This window comes from Camelus bactrianus, chromosome 31 (assembly GCF_048773025.1).
Source record: "Camelus bactrianus isolate YW-2024 breed Bactrian camel chromosome 31, ASM4877302v1, whole genome shotgun sequence".
NCBI classification, from domain to species: Eukaryota; Metazoa; Chordata; class Mammalia; order Artiodactyla; family Camelidae; genus Camelus; species Camelus bactrianus.
In genome coordinates, this window is record NC_133569.1 from 19,880,023 (window position 1) to 19,896,225 (window position 16,203).

Below are 16,203 nucleotides of genomic sequence, written 5' to 3' on the forward strand. Positions count from 1 at the left end.
ATTCCTCCCAAACACACAAACCCAGAATGAGGAAGGGATGTCACTTTAAAAAAAAAAGGAATTGTGGGAAATATGTACTAGGAAAAATTTCTACTTTTCCTCCTTTACAGTAACTCTGAAGAGAAACCAAAGTCTCATGTGGATAATGACAAAAAGGGCAGAAGAAACTTCAGAAGGGAGGGCTGCATAATGGACAGAACATTTTCCTAGGGATCAAAAGGTCTGAGTTCTAAAGATGAGGTCGGTATTTTCTTATGGATAATTTGGGGCACGATCATTGTGACTTTGACTTACCTTTCAAATTAAAGTCATGAATATTACATCTCCCCCATTTACCTCATAGGGTTGTTATAATATTCCAGTGTGATAAGTATGTAAAATCATTCTATAAAATGTCAATTACTGTATCAGTAGGTTAATGGCTCTATCTAAAACCAGGGATGATACTTAAAATATTTACTGACTGATGTGACGTTGACATGGCCTCATCAGAGAGGACGCATAGCAGTCAGAATAAACACTTAACCAGCAGAATGTCAGCCTTGTCTCAGCAGATCTACAGATAATATAGTGGGGGAAGTGGTATAGCCAGTAAAATATGCACGATGACAAAATCTTCTGTGGGGCCTGCCCCCTTTAAAAACAAGTATTTGTTAAGTCCTACATAGATTGCTAACAGTAATATAATTTTTTTAAACTTTGAAACTTTTATTTTGAAAATTTTAAAAATCATGAGCAGAATAAAAATTAATAAAATGAATCAAAATGTGATTTCAGTAGTCACATCGCCACAGACTTTTAAGCACCGTTCACCATGTAAAAGCATAACAACCATCTAGAAGACTTCCACATACGTTCACCTCTAAACCAGCTACACGGCAAACGGCCAGCACCTGCCGTATAAGTACCCTGTCCTCGCTGATGCCAGATGAAGCTTTGTTTCCTTCAGGCTAATGATCAAAGAGGTTTCAGAAAATATTACCTACCCATCAGGAGATACCCATCAGCAGCATCTTTTTGCAAGTGACTACAAATCAGGTATGTGGCACTCAAAACCAGTAGACTTCAGAGTAACTAATATGTGAGATGTGTTCTCATAGGAAATTTAAAAAGCCTGAACTTAGGACCCATAAATGCCTAAAAGCCCCACTGCTGGGACTGGTGCCTATCTAGGCACGTCTGGCAAACCAATGTGGTAGACTTGCCAAATGTCTATTTGAATGAATGATGAAGAAACCTCCCAGGGGAGAATTCATTCCAAGGGAAGAGAAGGTCAAACAGATAAGAATGGCCAATGGGGTCAGGGAAGGGACAACCCTAATGTCAGAGTGGTGCTGTCACTAAACTCTGAATCCTGTGGATGTGCGTGGGGTAGATGGCTGCAGGAAGGAGAATTTGGAGTTTTCAGCTGCTACATTTGGGGCCATAACCTGGACTGCTTTGGTAAACCTCTATGCCCCCCACATCATCACCCTCCCCACCAACCTCTGAGACCTCACTCACCCAGGACAAAAACAGCTCTGCAAGAGACAGCATTGTGGCATCCAGAGGGTGCAAGTGTACCCAGGAGAAGCCCCACAAGTGCCCAGCAGATGGCAGTGGTGCCTGGCCCAGGTGGTGGGGTCTGTGGATGTCGTGCACACCAGAAGAAACTTGCTCAGTGCCCAGCAGACACCACATGGCAGCTCACTGGACTCCAGAACCCGGGCTGGAAGCAGCATGAAGGAAAGGGGAGCCAAAGGACCCAGAGTACACATCAGCCATTGAGAATGCTGGCTTGCCCCCTCAGCTCAGGGCTCAGGCCTGGGACTTAGCCTCTTTTCCATCTCCTCTCACTTTCAGGTGGTTTTTAGAGGCCATCTCAATGCCAGCGACTTCAATTTTGTATCTCCATCCCAAACCTTTCCACTGCCCTCCAGACTCAATGTATGTAACTGGCTGCTGGGTATCTCCATGTGGATACCAAATTGAAAATATCCAAAATAGAACTCCTAATCTTCTCCCCTCAAACACATCTTCAACCTGCAGCCTTCTGTATCCCAGGCGGTGGGGCCTTCCTCCTCCGAAGCCATCAGACCAAAATTCTTGCAATCATTTTTAACTCCTGTCTTTTCCTCACCTTCACATCCAATTCGTCAGCCAAGACTAAAAACCAGTAACTTCTTACTGTCTCTGCAGCTTCCACTTTGATCTAAGGAACTACATCTCTTCAACACACTGAAGCATGGAAATGGAACTCAAAGGCTTATCTCTCTAGTGCCAGAGGACAGGGGGAAAAAATAGGCCAGCAATCTGGTTTCAATTAAAATCCTGAAATTAGAAAACTCATAAAGTGACCTCCATGAGGACATGAGTGTTAAACATCCCTCAAGTAGAATTAATGGCACAGGACCCCTCCCATCAAAATCTTGCCATTGCTCTAGGACTCAGCATACTGCCGTCCTCATGTGCAATGTTTCTGAACAACACTAGCCTGTAAGGACCTTTTCTGGGCCTGAAATCTTACAGAGCTTCGAGTACGTATATTTTGTCTAGCCTTTTATTACAGTCTATCTTGGATTGTGCGTTAATCTTTCCACGTGTTAATCTTGCTGCTCCAGCTGGATAGTGAGGCAGAGGTTCGGCTGGAGCCAACAGTGGGATTCGGATACGTCTGAGCATCTGGCCCGTGTGATGACTGATAGCTGCGGCCACCATAAGTTACTTGCATAGGAGATCTTTGCTGAAGATTTTGAGCACGTGAGTGTGTGCATTCCAAGGTGGGTGAGGGTAAGATCGGGAAATGGAGAGTCTGGTGTCTGACTTCAGATATCAGTTCCCTTCTGAGCCTGAGGATTCAGGTCTGAGCCCAGTAGAGAGATTTGCTAGCAGAGCTAAGGGAATTTTTTTTCTTGAGGCAAGGGAGCTAAGCTACTCTGCTCTGATGCCCATGTGATAAAGAGAAGCAGAGAGCAGGCACGCTGAGCACGCTGCCTGCTTTTCAAGGTCTCAGCTCAGTAGGGAGGTTCAGGGAGGGTCAGGGCTGCAAAAAGTGGATTTGGTTCCTATTAAAAAAAAAAAAAAGAATCACAGAACCCCTTCAAAGACAGGTGGGCTAAGCTATTATTTACTACCAGTTTATATTGGCAGTTCACATAGTGGGGCTGATTCCTGGCTGAATCTCCAAGTCCAATCATTTGGCCCAGCTTCTCCCCACTTCTGTTACTCTGGTACTTGCTGGGTTGGTAATGCTGGGATAGAGCAAGGACACCCAGAAGGGCACGATGGCAATAGCAGAGGTCTGGGGCTGCCCTCAAATGATATCAAGCACGTGGGAGTTATTGAGGGTAGCAGGGAATTGAGTGAGGTTGTTTAAGTTTCCACCTTTTTCAGGGAGTTAGCCTGATCTGGAGAAATTTAAATTATTCCTTTCACAGTGTCCTCCTTTGAATCCACAGGCCAGTGAGGCACAAAGCTGATGCAGTCAGTAAGTGGAAAGTCCAGGCTGTTCACTTCTCTGGAGCTTCAGAGACCATTAGCACAGTGGCTGCTGAGTGCCTCTGAGAGGCCACATTCAGGCACAGTGTCCAACACGGCATCAAGGGCCTCCAGCAACTACTTCTCCTCAGAGTTTTAATTCTAGATGATGCTCTGGAACCTTCATGTTCATGACGCTCAGTCTCTCACTCCGTCCTCATGTGTCACTCTCCCAATCATGACACCTAAAGGACTTTGCTCTGGGCCTTCCTTCCCGAACTCGGATGTCTTCCATCAGGAGAGACACTATGTCTGAGACACCATGTCTTCTGTTTCTTAGAGAAGAGCTGGCCTAATGGCTTTTCCTAATGTTATTATTATCCTGTTTTTCAACCTAGGGAAACCAACTCCATCTCATAGTTTGGTTCTGGCACAACATATATAACAGACTAATACTCTGTCCCCAGCAGGAGTTTTTACTGACCAGGTCATTCAAAAATTGTGGCATAATCTGATAGACATTACAAAGGTCTGGAAAAAGCACATTCCACTTTACATTGACTTTTAATTCTTATTTCTTTTTTACTGGTATATAATTAACAATAAAATGGACAGACCTTAAGAGAATTCAGAGTTTTGACAACTGAATTCACCACATAACCAGCTAAAACAAGATATAAAATTACAGGTATTAGAGGAAATCCATCAGCATCACTGAGGACAAAATGGTCAATCTGGGTTCTACCCAGGTTCTGCCTGAACTAACTTTTATGGCACACAGAGTGGATTTCCTGAGTAAATGATATTTGAATAGATTCGTAGAGTAAAGAATCTCAACACTGATCCTGTCCAAGTCTGACGCTAATTTGGGGTTCAGGCATTTAGTAGATTCATATACATCTTTAGATATTTTCTGATTATAAAGGTGACATGTTTATTGTAAAAAAAAATCGTACAATACAAAAAATCTAAAAAAAAGGGCTATTTTATAAATTCAAAATATTATTTCTTTGTAATACAAAGAAAAAACTCATCTATAATCTTATCATCCAGACAAAAACCAGTGTTAGCTTTGCGTTTCACAATCTTCTTTGAAATAAACATTTTATAGATTAACAGATATGTGTATATGTACTTTTTTTAAAAATGGGATCTTACTATGCATACTGGTTTATGTTGTTAGGTGAAATAGAGCTTCTGACTTAAAGTTCAGCACCCACAGCCCAGCCTCTGTGTCTTTCTCTGCAGAGACTCTAGCCCACTGGAGAAGATGGGCTTAGAGTGGCTCTCAAGTCCACCTAGTCCAGGATCCAGCGTCAGGAGACGTCTGTAGCCGAAGCCCGTCCAGCATCTTATAAACTGTCTGGGAAACGGACAGGAACATTCTGAATGTCAGATTCAAGACTCGTAAAACATTGCAGGAAATTTAGATATTAGGATGCAGAAGTCTCTGTCCTGTGGCCAATTATCAAGCTCCCTGTGTGAACAAATGCTTCTCAGCAGTTCCTGGCACGAGACACTTGCCGCTGATACCCTAGTTGCCTGCCTGTGAAGATCAGTGTGGGGTTGTGCGAGTCCTTCTAATCCTGTCATGGAAACTCAGTGTGATTCTGAGGCTCTGCACTGAGAAATTGGTTTTCCAAGACACAAACGGCTACAATATAAACCAGTAAGATGAATTTCTATGGGCAAATATATTCAAGGTAATTATTTAATCTGTTTCTTTGGTTAACGTTTCCACAGATCTACAAACTCCATGTTTCCAATTTTCTCCAATTTGATCTGAAATCCCTTTTTGAACTTCTTGCAAAGAAACATTAGCTTTTTAGTCTTCAAGTAACAGCCTTTTCCCCTACAAAATATATATACATATATTCCCCCCCTTGAACAGAGCATAGATCTCAAGAAAAATGAAGTAACAAGAGATTCTCTCCAGGCGATATGTAAGTGAGGGGCTGTGTTGACAAAGGGTTGGGAGGAAGAAAAGAAAAAAAAGAAAGAAGAAATGGATTCCAAATGAATTCAGCAAAAGAAAGCCTTGTGATTCAGCAAAAGAAAGCCATAGATGATCATGTGCAGCTTGCAGACACATATAACTGCAGCTGGGAAAAGACTGCTCCCTCATCTCAATCTTCTCAGCCTGCCAGAAGCAAGGAACATTACTCATAAGCTATTCTTTCTTTCTTTTTAGGAAAGCAGCAGCTCCAAGGGGAAGAACTCAGGCTGTCTAAAAGAAGCTACCTATGAAGAAAAATGAGAACAATTAAGCCCTAAATCTGTACAAGAAACTTTAACAGCTGAGACTCTCAAACGAAAACGGAGATGATGCTAATGATTATGTTTTATAGCCTCAACATGCCTTACATCTGGAAGAGTTCCAAAGCCCTCAGCAGGTCGTCACACTGATAGAAGGGGCCCCTGCTGAGACGCAGCTGCTTCTGGGGAAGAGCCGGCATCTGGAGAACAGCTGCGTATCAGTCCCCCCAACTCACAGAGCAGGAAGGCAAGAGAAGCCTTCTGCAAGGGCACCCCTTCCACCTGGAGCCTCCCTCTGTGGCTCCCAAGATTCCGGCAGGCTGAGGCATCGTATTTCCTAACTGATGGAAATGCAGTAAAAGCTTAACTATCTGTCAACTTTGGGGAAGGAGGCAGTCTGGAGAGCCACCCTTTCTAGTTAGCTGAAGGGTTTTTGACACATTTAACCATTACAGATGAAAACTTTTCTAAAATGCATCCTTGCATTCCCTGACCTTCTCAATTCAAATTAACCATAAATTCCTAATGTTACACCTTCAGTTCATCCAATATCCATTAACATGAAAAGATTTATGGTGTGTCAGTGGGCTTTTGTTATAAAGAGGCTTCCAAAGCATCCTCTGTGTCTACTGTTGTGCGCGTGCTTACACACACGTGCACACCCCCGCTCACTCACACACACATACTCACACAGGCTTCAGGGGTAGGAAGGAGGAAGGGAAGGGGAGAGAGAGAGAGAAGAAATGACATTAGAACAGGAATTTGCAGACTATATTACTAGTTCCACCCTTCCATTAACTAGCAGTATGACCTTGAAATAGTCACCTCAATTTCCTGTGCCAAAATGAGGGCGGAATCACTAGACATTCTTTAAGGTCTGATCAAATTTTAATCTTGGTGATTCTTTAACAATTATATTGCTCCAAATTCATTCCTTCTTTCTCCTTCTTTCTCTTTCTATTCTTTTTTTTCTTTCCTCTTTCCTTCCTTCCTCCTCTCTCTCAAGCTCTCTCCCTGTCTCTGTCTGTGTCTCTGTCTCTCCTCTCTCTCTCCCCTAGTTGTTCATTATTTGACGTTTTATAACACACGACCCAAGTAAACATGAAATGCAAGACAGTCAAATGATCTCCAAGGTATATATCCGTGTCTGACACTAGGGCATGAATCTTCAATAAGATGGCATGGTATCTGCCTAGGGATCTTAAATCTTGTCATAACATTGTCATCACACTTTTTAATGATCACATTTCCTCTGTTTCCCCCTTGTATTTGGAAATTACACATGTTGGGAAGACAGGAAAGGGAAAGATCACCATGGGCCCAAATAGCCTGAGAAGGCTTCTTAGCAGCAGTGGATGAGATACCTAAGATTTGGATTAGAAAAAAGGGGTAAGGGAAAAATACACTAGCTGGGGCTGCAACATGCAAGGCAAAGGCATAGGGCTGAGAACAGACCTGGTCTGCACAGGGCATTGGAAGACCCAGAGCAGGAATCACACCCTTGGATGCCCACGGGCGCAACAGTCAAGAGTAGTCCAAACTGCAGTGAACTCCAGAGTCCAAGCCCAGCCTCAGGACTTCAACTTACATTTTATAAAATATTTATTGAGCAAAACAAATAGGTCTCCAGGCAAGATATGCCCATAGGATGACAATTTGTGACCCAGCATAGTTATTTAAATGGCTTGCTGTTTTATCTTTCCAAAAAAAAAGTAAAAGAAATCAAAATTACATGGCCTTCATAAAAAAAAAAAAAAAGCATCCACTTAAGGTCTTGATGAATAAAATGTGATGAGGTTAATTTTAAATCCCTTTTATGCTATCTGTCTCCTGAAGAATTTTTCCATTGTCCTTGTACAATAATGTGAGTTATCACACTAGAGATTTTTTTTTTTTGCTCATCTATAAATAGCTCCTTCACCCCTAACCCAGGGATGACAGCTCACTTTTATTATTTAAGCATGTCTCCAACTGTGAAAAAGTTATTTCCTGGTAGTCCAAACTGCCACAGCAATACTGCTGTCAGTTAGCCTGAGATGCATATGTTGGGCAAATGTTGCAAAAGAGACAGTTTCTGTGCTGAGGCTTTTTTTCTGATTCAGCAAAAGAAGGAAGAACGAGAAAGAAAACTGGCATCATACGGCTGGGAAATCTTGGCAGCCAGTGCTAAGGATAATTACCAAAATCAGGAGCCAGAAGGGTTCATGTTTCTTCTTCAGAGTGTCCCCAGGACTCAAGAAGGGCCTAGAGATAAACCAAACCATACTGCAAAGATCCATATCGACAAACTACGTTTACAGTTAAAGTTATCTGCTCCTGTGAATTTGATTATCACCTCTGTGAGAAACCTAGCCTAGGAAAGACGAAGCTTTAGCCATAAGAATTTCAAGATTTTCATTCTAGAGTGAATTTATCACTAAGACAGAGCTGGAAGCAAAGAACAGTAGGCTGTAAGGACTGACTATGTCCAGTTGTGCTGGCGAGGTCAGGACATACCCTGAGGCTTAATTCCAACCCACCAGCCTCCCACTGATGGCTGCATACCATGAGCCATCTTTGACATCTCAAGACCCCAACAGATCAAGCTCAAGGCTGGACCCTCCACTGAGAAGGGCTTGTGACTAGTAATAGATATGGATTTGCAAATATCTTGGGTTGGATTGTGCATTTAGTTCAGCCTTGAAAAACCAGGCATCTGACCACCGAGGTGCTGTCTGAGATCGCCTTCACACACAAGGTCGGTCCCCCTCACCATGTCTTGGGAATCTGTTCCCAGCAGCCTCAGATTGATAGCCTCTCCTCTCCCTGGAGCCTGCCCCCCAATCAAAATAAACTAAAGCTGAGAACACACAATTCATCCAGAGTGAAGCAACCTCCTTCCAGAGAGACTGGAGTCTCCACATCCCCCAGAGGAGAGGAATCTCTCACAAATGCAGTTACTCCGGGTCTTAGCTGGTTTATTCTGAGGCTGCTCTCTACTTTCCTCGCCCCAGGTTGGGGATTGAGAGCTCAGGCTCCAGGGTCCCAGAGCCTGGGGTAAAATCCTGTCCTGCTGCTGTCTAACTATAACAGCTCAATTCATTTCTGCCTCAGTTTCCTCATCTGCAAAAAAAGACAATATAGTACTAGTAGCTCCTGCTAGAGCTGCTGGGAGAGTGAACTGAGGTCGGGCATATGAAGCACTCAGAAGAGGGCAGGGCATACAGTCAGTGCTCAGTAACCCTGGCTGTTCTTATCTTCATCATCTGTCAGGGGACTGCCAGGACTTACTCTTTTGGAGAGAGTGTGGCTGGCTGCACTCACCATGTCTCACAACCCTGATTATCGTCCCAAACACTGATCTCTCCATCATTTCATCCTAATATAGCCAAGCGCTTCTGCTCCTCTGACCGCTCTGCCAAACGTCCTTCCCCTTCCAGACCTTTCTGCCATGCCCTCTAGAATCCCTCTTCGGTGGTTTTTCTCCCATGCCACATCTGCCATCACCCTGGATTGGATGGCAGACGTAGGATGGGATGATGTAAATAACTCTATGAATGATGGCACATCCCAACATCAAGTCTAGGATTGCAAACTTACATGTCAACCAGAGCAAGGCAGAGAATGTAGATGAACAAAACAAGCCAGTCAAGACAGCGTAAATGAGACAGCGAGCAGGACTTTGCACTGGTAATGGCATTGGTATTAACTGTGAGTAGAGGGGAGAATGGTAAACTAGGGAGTGAACACCCTTCAGAGGAAGGCAGCCCCATCTCAACATCAGCAGGATGTGCCACAAAGATGTAAATTTCTAGAGAAAGTAGAAATCCAGGACTTTCAAACACTGGCAACTATTTCATTTTTTTAAAAAAGAAAAGAAAAGAGAATTCAAGCCAAATAAAGTAGGTCCACGGGCCAGATTCTGCTGATGAGCAGCCCACCTATCCGTCTCCTAGGCAGCATCCTTTTTTCCTGGTTTCCATGTTATCCTTATGCTGGTTTCTATGAATCTCTTCTAACCCCATTTTCATCCTAATTCTTACACATCCTCCAGATCGCATCTTAAATTTTACCCCCTGCCTCCCCATTTCCTATTGCTAGGGTATTAAGATTTTCTATTTTTAACTTCTTGTTGACTTAACTGAATTTTCCTCTGGGCTGTAAGCAGGAAAAAGACATCACCTTGTTAGTCTTACCCCATATCCCCCCACTCAGCTGAGCACCTGGCACATTGGAGATGCTAAAATTACAATTCTAATACAAATCAAAAAGTAATTTGTCAACTCCTGATTTGCACTCCAACCTCAATCCTGAGTTCCACAGGCACCCTTCCTAAGGTCCACCAACTGTCTTCACCTAGACAGACTCTCAGCAGCTAAAACTTATATCTGCAGTGGCTTTAAAAATACATCCACAAATTCTCCCTTCAAGGGAGGTGGAACTTAACTTCACTCCCTTTTGATATAAGCTGGATTTAGTGCCTTGCTTCTAACAACAGAAGACAGCAGGAGAGTTGGTATCAATTCCAAGATATAGAAAGGCTGTCTTAGTCTGTTCTGGCTGCTGTAACAAAATATCACAGACTGGGTAGTTTATGAACAACAGAAATTTGTTTCTCACAGCTCTGGAGGCTGGAAGTTCAAGACCAGAGCGCCAGCACAACCCAGTGAAGGTCCCCTTCCAGGTGGCAGATTTCCAGCAGTATCCTCACGTGGTAGAAAGGCACAAGGGATCTCCCTGGAGCCTGCTTTATAAGGACACTAATACCATTCATGAGGATGTACATCTCCCAGAGGATCCACCTCCTGATACCATGGCTTTGGGGGTTAGGTTTCAACATATGAATTTGTGGGGCACACATACTAGGATCACAGCAAAGACTATGGTGTACTTTTGGGGCTCAGGCTCTTCCTCCCACCCTCCTTTCCTCTTTCCCTCTTTCCCCCCTTCCGCTTCCTCTCCTTTCCCTCTTCCTTTCCCTCCTCTTCTCACCTCCTGTCTCTTTCTGCCTCTTTCTCTTTCATCACTTGCCCTGGAGGAAGCCATACTGTGAGAAGCCCACATGGCAAGAAACTACCACCTCCTACCAACAGCCCCATGAGTGAACTTGGAAGGGGGTCCTCCAGACCCAGTCACCTCTTTGGATAACAGAAGCTTGTGCTGACAGTTTGAAACCTCAGGAGGCATCTTGAGCCAGAGCCACCCAGCTAAGCCACTCCTTGATTCCTGACCTTGAGAAACTGAGTGATATAATAAATGTTGTTTTAAGTCACTATGTTTTAGGATACTGTAACACAGCAATAGATAACTAATAAAACATCTAAAAATTGGATTCCTTGTCATCTGTCCTTCCCCACTCCCTCCCTCACTTCCCAACTTAATCCTCCTCTGAAGTCCCCTGGTTCTATTAATGGCTGAATCTCTGCAAGTCACCAGGGTTTATAAAGTCAGGCTTCTCTTGGAATCTCCTCTGTACTTCCTCGCACCCCCATTACTTAGTTGTCAGGTTCTACTTACAATGATACTGCCAATACCCTCTGCCCAGTCCCCTCTCCCCACTGCCACTGCCATTTTCCCACTTTGCACCCTCCTTACTCTTTCCCTGGGTTTTCTAACTGATTTCTCTGGCTCTGGTTTTTTTCCTCTCTGATGCATCAGCCAGATTTGTAGGTAATTTTTTATTCAAATAGGTCATTCCCCTCATCAAAAGCTTTAATAGTTTTTCATTATTAATGGAAAAAACCCAAGTGTCTTAGAATAATACAGTCTGGCCTGAATTCTCTTTCCAACCTTACACTCCACTACCATTTTTCATATATTCCAAGCTAATGCATCAGACACTTCTGGAACAGATTATGGCTTGGTGGTACTTGCTCCAGTTATCCACTGCAGCTTAAAAACTACCCCTTCCCCCATACAACTCAGAAACTTAAACAACTATTTTTGTTTGATTATGATTCGATGGGTCAGGGACTTGGGAATGACTTGGTTGGGTTGTCTCTGATTGACGGGGCATCAACTATGCTGGGAGATCTGTTTTCAAGGTGACTTTTTTGCCTACACGTTAGCCATCTGAGTGCCCTCTGACTTTTCTCCCCACATGACATCTCACCTTCTCAGGCTTCTCCACATGACTTGGGCATCTCCCAGCAGGATGGTCTCAGAATAACCTAGTGGTTATCCTCTTTACATAGTGGCTAGTTTCCGATGGGGAGTTTTCCAAGACAGAACCTTCCAAAGGATTTAGGAAGAATCATGAAAATTTTTATGACATTCTTGGGAGTCATGCAGCATCACTTCTCACTGAATGAGTTTCAGGGACAGTCCAAGATTCCAGAAAAGAGGGCTATACAAGAGTGTGATTAACATGAGGCATGGTCCTTTGAGGGTGGGAGGGTGCCTTTGAAGACTAACTACCACTGTACTCTACAAATGGGGGGGGGTGCCTTAGGATGATTTCAAGATACTGAGAAGGGAGTTCCAGAAAGAAAGACAATGGACAGTTATTAATACACACATAAACTTTTCTTTCCCTCAGAATTCAAAAGCAAGAAGGGGTGAAATGCACACACACAAAAATGTTCTTTGATTAGAGGGCAGAGGGAAAAAGCACAAGAAATGGAACTGGGTGTTAGGAAAACAAATTAGAGCCAGAAATAAAGCAAATTCATCAAAGGTGCACACTTAATCCACCCACCCACATGCTACTTCCACTAACTAAAATTTCACTTTAGATAATAACTTCCAAAACCCAATTCATTTATACCTGGGATAGAAATGGACCAAAATCTTCCTATCTATTGCTAATCCAAACCTAATTACTCTTCAAAGCCAAATGAGTCCCCTCTCATCCATCAAGTCTTCCAGGGATACCCACAGTTCATTATGATTCTTCCCCTTCTTGGAACACATACAGTTCATGTCTCATTCTCACAGTAGGTTATAAATCATTTAGCACATTGTCTTGTGTTGAGTGGAATCAGAAAAAAAAAAAAAAGAGCTAGAATGGGAATAAAATATTATCCAGGCCAATTCTTTTATTTTCAGTTGGGAACCTGAAGGTTGAGTGACTTGAGCAAGGTCACACCAGGATCAAAGGGCAGAGATGATCTCCAAGCTCCTTCTCTAATTCTCCATCCCCATCAGAACATGTGTGTTTATCGGTCTTGTTTCTCTAGGGAAGGTAAAAATATTTTCAAGAGTTAAAACCTGCCTTCTCTTTTTGTCTGAGAGGACAGTATGAGCTCAATATGTATTCTGTAATTTGGAGGCTGAGGGATAAATTTTCCTTTAATCCAGCTATAAAACTGGTTTAAAAGAATGAGGCTAGAGTTAAACCATGTTCTCACATTCTCCCAGACAGGTAAGGGAGAATAAAGATCCCTGAGAACTGAATAAAACAGAATCTAAGGAGCAAAATGGTTTCTGTGGGCAGACCTATCTCTAAGATGATGGGTCTTTCTCAAGCAAAAGGAAAGCAGCAGCCTCTCTACGGAGTCCATGGTGTGGGCCATGGTGGCAGTCACCAAGACATGGCTGTCCCTAGCAGACCAGGAGCCCACAAATGAAGAACCCATGGAAGGTTACACAAACACATGAGGGGAACTCTCAGAGGTGTGGGAGACACTTAGGGTAGGATGGAAAACTGATTTCCCATGCCAAGGCCATGGCTATCTGTTGATTATTATTTGAGTTTTGAAAGGTTGAATTATGTTCTAGATGGATGCTCATAACCATGATTCACCTCGTCCCTATTTGACTGCTCAAAGTGAATACAGATTTCAAACCAGTTATCCAATGCTTAGGACTACTGATCAGCTTGTACCTACGGTACAGCAGGACCAATTATTTCATGCCAGCACCTATTCTGATTGGTCAGTTGCTTATTGTTACAATCTGGTGAATTTGACCCATCCTTCAGTCATCTGCCATGTTGGGTCTTATCTGTGTCCTTATCCTATGAGATGGAAAACCCGTTGAAGGCATAGAGTAAGACAGCACAGCATCTTCAAGAGTACCCTGCAGACTGAGAAAAACTCAAATCATCTTTGTTTAGTTGAGACAGTACAGTCAACTACAGACAGACTTGGGTTCAGATCCTGACTCTGACATCTAGTACTGTGTGCCTGTGAGCTAGTTATACAACCTCTGTCCACACTCCTTTTCTCCTCTGAAAAATGGGGTAGTAATACCGCTCTCATAAATTTGTTTTGATGATTAGATGAGAATAAATACATGGAAAACACAGTGAATAAAGCATAAAATCCAGTGAGTAGATGAAGCTATTACTATTTGGGGCTTGTTGCCTGTTCACCACAAGCCAGTCACCCCCATTTCCCCCTGCCCCCAGAGATGGATTTAATCCTAAAAAAATTTAGGGACTGAGAACATTTCTGGCTCTCTAGCACCAAGGCCCAGAGACAGGAACCATTATGAACTTAAATACTCACATTACCATTAATCCTTCAACTGGGCACACTATGAAAGACATACCTCATGCTCCTAACATAAATCCACCACTATCATGGCATGAAGGGAAACCACTCAAATGTGTTTCCTACATGAGACCACATGTTGGCTGAAATCTTCCAAGAGCTCTATTAGCAGGAAAAACTCTGCATATCCTGTCAGCAAAGAGATCAAGGGATGGAGTCAAGGGAGGGACACATTTGATTCTCCACGTCCCGGGCTGGATCCTTCTTGCTCCAGCAATTCAGACGGTCTCCAGAATTCTAACTTTCCACCTCTTTCTATTCATAAAAGATTTTTTGTTTGCCTTTTCCCCACTGTACTAGAAAAGCCCTGAACAAACCTGAGCAAATTAACTTCCTCCTGAGGCTTTTGGGACTGAACACAGAAAGGTTCTCCCAGTAGTTGAGTTTCTCCAACCTCGTCCTCTCTTGAAAACAGTCAACTTCTCTGTATACGTGGTATATGCAGCAGAGCTTAGCAGCACTAGGTCACTGGGCCCTCCAAAAATGCCTTCCTCGGTGGCTTCACATTCTTAACCACCCCAACCCTGTAATTTTCCAGATGACTTGAGGTTTTGAAAGCCAGTGAAGCAGCGAAACTGCTTCAGCTGCTGAATTCTTCCTGGATTCATGGAGAAACGACAAGAAGCAGTCATAGAAGGTGATTTGGGTTTTGCAGACACTTTCCTTCGATTTTCCATACAAGGTCAGGAGCTGATCCCAATTTCCTTAGAGATCAAGATCAGCTCCGCACTGAGGACACATAAACAGATGTGAAGTCCCTTTTCATTGGACCATAACCAGATAATATTTATGTGGCATTCTGTAATTTACAGGGCACTTTCACAGACATTAAACTCCTTTGATCGACACAACCAGCCTGTCAGGTAGGACAGGCATCATTATCCCCACTTACAGATGAGGACACTGAGGCTCAAGTCTTGCCCAGTCTAAGAGCACTAGTATAAAGCAGAGCTGAAACACAACTTACACTTTCTGATTTCAAGAGCAGTGCCCTTTCCAGTATAACACAGTTGCCCAGAGGTTCAGACTGGGACTCCATATGTCTCCATATGATGGGCCCACTTCATTTATAATTCTTCATTTGTTTATCTGTAACTCCCTCCATCTTCCCCACTGGTCCCAGTTTTGGATATTCAGATATGTGATGTTTTGTCCAAATTGATCTCTTAAAAAGATACTAGGTAGGTGTTCTTTTAGTCTTAGATACATTCAGATCATTCAGCAAACCTCATAGCATACCAGTCATAATCCTTCCTTTAAGCACAGAGTGGCACAAACTCTAATTCCTCTTAGATGAGAAGGGAAATAGTGTCTTATCTTGTCAGATATATGCAAAAAATGGAGGCGAGGAGACCAAACAGCATCTGAAACAGCTATGAAAAGAACTGACGTGATTGCTGCAGGGCAGGAAATCTGTCTACCTAGGAGGGGTCAGACAGCACAATGAGATGTCCCCATTATTTTAATATGAACTGCTCTTCTATGCCATCTCTGAGATGTCTCCTTTAAGGTACAAGCCCTTCGGGTCTGGAGCAACTCAGCCAAGTATCATCAGCCTTGAAGAGGGGTGCCCCTTGCTGCCTCTTCCTACTTCCCCCTACCTAGTCCTTGCACCTGGGCACTTGAGGCTGGATAAAGGCCATGGGATCATCACCTGACCAGTTTCCTAGGAGCCTCAAGAATGTCCAGACACATTAATAAGCAAATGAACAACAGCCAAAATGAAACGGAAGGTGACTCAAAGAATGTCTTATCTCAAATAAATTAATAAGCCTAAGGGGAGTTCCTTCTTATTTAAGATTTCTCTGTGATTCAGCCTATGCTTAAAGACACACAAATGATCATTGTAATTTTATAAAAGATAAGCATAGTTCCCAGCCGTAGAGCACTTACTCTTTGCCAAGCATTGCTTTATGTACCTTATCTCATGTCCTCATAGAATCCTGAGAAATGGATTTTACAGATGAGGAAACTGAGGCCACAGAGGTTATGTAACTTTCCCAAAGTGATACTTCCA